This window comes from Varanus komodoensis, unplaced genomic scaffold (assembly GCF_004798865.1).
Source record: "Varanus komodoensis strain SLA01 unplaced genomic scaffold, ASM479886v1 scaffold18_1, whole genome shotgun sequence".
In the NCBI taxonomy this organism is placed as follows: Eukaryota; Metazoa; Chordata; class Lepidosauria; order Squamata; family Varanidae; genus Varanus; species Varanus komodoensis.
In genome coordinates this window covers 5965415-5971414 of record NW_025335548.1, presented here as the reverse complement: position 1 = coordinate 5971414, position 6000 = coordinate 5965415, and positions in this window count along the sequence as shown.

Sequence of the window (6000 nt, the reverse complement as noted above, 5' to 3'; positions counted from 1 at the left end):
GGCCTCCTGTGTTAAGTTCGAAGTATGGGGCACCACAGTATTCTCTAACTGATTTCCAAGGTGGGCAGTACCCCCCTCGGGAGTGGTGGAAAGATCCAGAGGGCAGTGATTGGTTGTTTTAAATATGCAGTACCTCAGTAGACAAAATACAAAGAAAGAGGCTTGGGGGCACTGGGGTTTTCGCCCAAGAGGAAAGGGGGTGGCAGCCTGAAAAGGTTTGGGAGCCACTACTCTAACAGAATTCCAGCTTCATTATTATAATTATAGGAGTAGGCAGAAGGGGGAGATACTGGTCACTCTCTTTCAGAGTAATTTACCATAGAACAGCAAGGGTTTTTGACTGCTGATAACTCAGCAGAAACAGCAAAGTGACTCCTTCATGCTTCCATAATTTTTGCTGCTGAAATGAAAATTACAAAGGAGTTTATTTTATTTATTTATTTATTTTTCAATTTATGTCCTGCCTTTTTCCTTCAAAGGGCTCAAGGCAGCTTACACCATTCTCCTCCGCCATCTTATCCCCACAACAACAACCCTGTGAGGTGGGCTGGGCTGAGAGTCTGTGACTGGCCCAAAGTCACCCAGTTGGCCCCATGGCTGAGCGGGGACTGGAGCCCAGGTCGTCTGAGTCCCAGTCCCACGCACTTAACCTCCACGCCACACTGGCTCTCCCCACTGAAGTTGAGAAATATAAGAATTTGTATATAAGAATTTCCCAGCCTGGTGGCCTCCAGATCTTTTAGACTGCTACTCGCAGCATGACCCTGCTGACAGAGGCAGAGGGAGTTCAGGGGATCAGGTTAGGAAAGGCTACATTAGGATTATACCTATTCATAAGCATTATCCAATAACAATTAATGTGCACACCCGCTGTATTACAGCCCCTGAAAGGGTGAACAGGAGATAGAACTACCCAGATGTAGGGAAAGGGGTCTTTCTGAGACGCAGGGGCTTGATCCAACCCACGGCCTCGTTTGGAAGGATAACGATGAGTGCTTTAGACTGCACTTTGCACTTTAGATTGCACTTTAGTTGCAAAGCACAACCAAGCTTGATCTTGTCTCCCCAGCAGGCCATTGCTTTATTTTTGTATTCCAACATGTTAATACAATAGAGCAAAAGACAAATACTGGTTGACAGTCCTAATAGACAGACAGACAGACAGACAGACAGACAGACACATGCTTGCGTGCATACACCGAGTACCGCACTTTTGCACTTTAAACTCACATGTGGTTATGGCACTCTCATGGCTACAGGGAGAAAATGTCACCTTCATGCCCAGTGCATTTGCATGGGCATAAGCACCATTCCGTTGCAGAAAGGGACAGAGTATTTAAAACCAACTGTCCATACCGCAACCCTAAAATCTTCTTTTAAAAAACTTAAGAAGTAAGGAAGATGTTGTAGTGGCAGCACTTGCAAAGTGGCCTCATGATGTTGCTGGGGCTGCTTGTGGCTTGTCCATCACCTGCCTCCTCCAGGACAGCTTCCCGCTGCAAGGCCCTGCATCTTTTCCTGAGGTCCAGCCTCCGTCGCCATTTGGAGCTATGCAAAGGTAAACCCAGGAAGAGTGCAACTGCAGGTTAAGTACACTTTCACAGTGCAAAGTCCTTTATATTCTCTCCTCCACCCCACTCTGCACTGCCCATTCACTGTCGCACAAAGCAGTCAAAGAAGCGGGTGTTGGAGCGGCCTGCAGGGGATTATGCATGCCAATCAGATTGTCTCGGTCTTTGCAGTGACAAGGAGAAGTGGTTTATCAGTTATGAGATCACTGCCACGGTCTCAAAGCTTTCCTTTTCATACTGTTCACTTAGAGCAAGCCCCAATTTGTCGGCATGCCTTTTTGGCACTTGTGTTTCCTTTTTGCCTGAGGTCCTGAAATTCCATTTGTGGGAATTTAGAACCTACAAAATAGAAAGGGATTATTGTTTCTTTTGACATGGCTCTGGAAGGATTTTACGAACATGCCAATTAAGATATGACCAGCTTCCAAAATATACAGTTTTCTCATCCACCCTGAGACATTAGCAGAAAGGACTATTCTTGCCCTACTTTTTAACTGCATATAGTCCAATTGTCCTTTTTGACCAGGGTTTGTCTCTATTTCCTGATTTTTTTTTTCTGGTGAAATCTGTCAACCCCTCCCCACGATAGCTATACACTTTGTCCTCCAGGGACATTGTGATGGAGCTTTAAATATTTTGCTACTTCATTCAGTGGCGCAGAAAGTCTGCTATTCTTGCCAGTACTCAGCCAAAACTTTTCAGAAGAATTTTTTTGTCAGAGAAAATATCTGAGTTTTTCCTTTTACTCATCCCCTTTTGAAAAGGAAGGCCATTTTGTAGAATTTTCTCTGAATTCTACCATTTAACATTTCTCTGAATTTCCACAGCTGCCATTGGCAGCTGCCATTTTCTGCCCATTTCCTGCCCAAAATGTTCTGGAAAGATACTAAGTCCAGTGCATTGTATGCAAAATGGCGATCAGGATGCCAACACAGTTATTGAGTAGGAAAAAAGACAGAACTCATCTGGAGGGTTCTGTGAAATGGTCTCCTCCACTTCTTTCCCACATATATAAACTGAAGCTCAATCCAAACAAGACGGAGGTCCTGTTGGTTGGCGGATCGGGCTTCGGTGAGGGTGGATTTAACCTAGTCCTGAATAGGGTTGCACTCCCTCTTAGGGACAAGGTCCGCAGCCTGGGAGTGCTCCTCGACCCGGAGCTTTCATTGGAAGCTCAGGTGACAGCGGTGGCGAGGAACGCTTTCCTTCAGCTTTGGCTGATTCATCAGCTGCGCCCCTACCTGGAGTATGTCTGCCTGGTGACAGTGACACACGCGCTGGTGACTTCCTGTCTGGACTTCTGTAACGCACTTTACGTGGGGTTACCCTTGAAGACAGTCCGGATACTTCATTTGGTTCAAATTAGAGCTGCCAGGCTGCTGACGGGGACTGGGCGTTATGTTCACATGACTCCAATCCTCCGTCAGCTCCACTGGCTTCCCATTGAAGTCCGGGCCCAATTCAAGGTGTTGGTGATGACCTATAAAGCCCTAAACGGCTTGGGTCCTGGTTACCTGAAGGAGCGCTTACATCCATATATGCCCGCCCACCCCTTGAGATCTGCGGGAGAGGCCCTTCTCTGGGAACCCTCCGTGAAAGAAATTAGGAGGGTAGGTACTCGGAGGAGGGCTTTCTCTGCAGTGGCGCCCAATCTATAGAATGCGCTCCCCAGAGAGGTCCGCCTGGCGCCATCGTTATTTGTTTTTTGGCGCCAGGCGAAGACCTTTTTATTTAAGCGTCATTTTAATTGCTAACAGTATTGCTTATTTTATCTGGCCAGGGTGACTTCTTTTATATTGTTATTTATTTTATATTGTTATTTTTATATTGTCACTATTGTATTTTTCTTTATGTTGTGAGCCGCCCCGAGGCTTTGGCGAATGGGGCGGCATATAAATGTCTTAATAATAAATAAATAAATAAATAAATAAATAAATATGGTGGAGGATCATGAGATGACATTTTTTCCCAGTTCTGATTGCCCTGACTGTTGTAACCCCCCCCCCCATAATCAAGCACGTAGCCAGGGCATGGCTCATCACGAGTAGCACGTAGCCAGGGCATAGCTCATCACGAGTATCAGGGTGTCCTGTTCGCATGAGAACAAGCACACGAACACGGATGTGCACGCTACGCAAAGCTGACGACAAAGCAGGCTACGCTCCAGCATTACCAGTATCACCGCAGACGTTATGCCCTTGTACCCACGCTTGCTTGCTTTTGCATGATAAATGTGCAAAATGTGCTCTCCCCTATTGTTTCTCTGTTGTTCCCCTATTGTTCGCTGTCATTCAAGCACCTGCATAGCCGTCCGTGTAAAAGAGTATAAAAATCCTGCCTTCGATCTGCTCAGCACCGCACTCTAACGAGTGATGGTCCCTGCCAGCAGGTAAATAAATCTCTCTCGATAATTCCAACCAGTCTCTGGTCTCGTCTGTAAAATCTCGCCATACAACAATTGGAGGCCCCAGCAAGATCCGAGACTATCTGTCTTGCCTCCCGCCGACACCAGGGATGGGCCCACAGGCATCTTATGCCTCTGCCCCAGCTCGGTGGGACGTCTGACTAGCTGAGAGAGGAATTACCGGTAAGTGCGCACGGCAGTTACCCGCCATTAGTATCTGCAGATCTGGTATTGGAAAGAAAAGCCTGCTGGACGCAGCGTAAGGGCTACTTTCCGGTCTGAGGCGAGACGTCGCTTCCGGCCTCAGTTCCTGTTTAAATTGTCTGTCTTGTCATCTGTCTTGTAGCTGTCTGTTTTGTTGATGTTTTGTCATCTGTCTTGTCTGTTTTGTCATCTGTTTTGTTGATCTGACACTTGGAATTCTCAGTATGGTTTATGTCCTGTTCTATCGTTGCTGTCTGTGTTTTCTGTCTTGTTTGTTTGCATTGAAATGTGTTCCCCTTTCTGGAAGGTAAGCATAGCATAGCCCAGAGTGGGTTTTGAGGTTCCTCAGGAAAGAGAAGCTCCCCACGCAGCCACACCAATCTGTCCTCTTCAGGGCATGGTTGAAAGCAAGGGTGTGGATGGGTGTTCTCGCCCCTGAGATGAGAGTGTGTGTTAACCTGGCTTTGATTGAGAAAGATTCATGAGGTCATTTGCCTGAGCCCAGGCATGGCGAGCCAGCCAGGAACATGGCTGAGTCCGGCTGGGAAAAAGGTGATGATCAGGGCATGTGTGTGTGGGATTTTTTCCTTCCCCCATTCCTTGTATATGAGGCAGAACTGGGAAGTAAGGAAATGTGTGACCCTTGAACTGGGCTTGCAAACACAGGTCCTACCCAGTTTTCTGGACATCCTCAATAAGCTTATCCTGTGTGAAAGCCCTTTGTGCAAGAGGGGTTATATAGAAACATTTTTATGAAGGTCCTTTCCTTGTCAGAAACCAGGAACACTGTTTTAATGTCTTTAATGTAGGTTTTCTGCCTCTCCCATCTGCCTTACAGCCCTCCTAGGTAGGAAAATTCCTTTTTGTGAGATTAAATAATTGTGTTTGAAATTCCAGGAGGGGATGCTGATGGGCAGAGGAAAGATGGGGAAAAAAATGTGTATACTGTTGGGAATACTCAGTAGGAATCCTGAAAAGGATTCCCAGTGAGATAAAGAAAGGGTTTTACATTGGGAACATATTGCAGGTAAAGTTTTGCAAATTTAAATTGTTGTGTTTAGCATGTGCAGAGTTCAAAATACTTTGGGAAGTTTGAGCAGCTCCGCTTCCAGCCACAGATTGGAGGCGGGCTTGCACTAGTTCTCAAAGAAAGTCTTTGAGTCTCTAGAAAACTCTAAAAGGAAATCTTGGTGTCTTGAAAATAAATAAAAGTTGTGTAACTGAGGTAAGGCATTTGAGGTCCTCTGAGTGTTCAGAGCTTGTATTGCCTCAGGAAAAATTCTGCCTGGGAAGGGTTGGGTTAAACAAAAAGCAATGTTGTGAGCATGTGATTTGTGTCAGCCATCAAGAGTTTTCCCTCTCCAATAACTTCTATTTTTCTATGCAACATGGATCTGGGTCTTATATATGTGTGTGGGTATAAGTTCTGAATTCTGAGTATACCATTTTGTTATTTTGCTATGTTACAACTGAAGGATTGGAGGAAATGGATGAAACTCTGGGGCTGTGTGTGTGTATGCAGTGGGAAGAGTTTCTTTTCAAATCTATGGGGCTACTTTTCCCTTTGGTGTCCAACAGAAAGTTTCGTTTCCTTTTTCCTTTTGCAATGTGCCAAATATTAATGGTAGTAATATTGCTGTTACTGTTGTTACTGGTATTGATGCCCTTACAGTAGCCTAATGTTTGTTGGGGACTGAGCCCATTTGCCAGCCCAAGGATGCCCAAGGATGTTCATCTAAATGTGCAACTATTGATTGTTAGATGAAATGTGCATTAGTTCAGGTTTGTTTGTGTTAACAATGGGTTGGTGCATTTTGCATC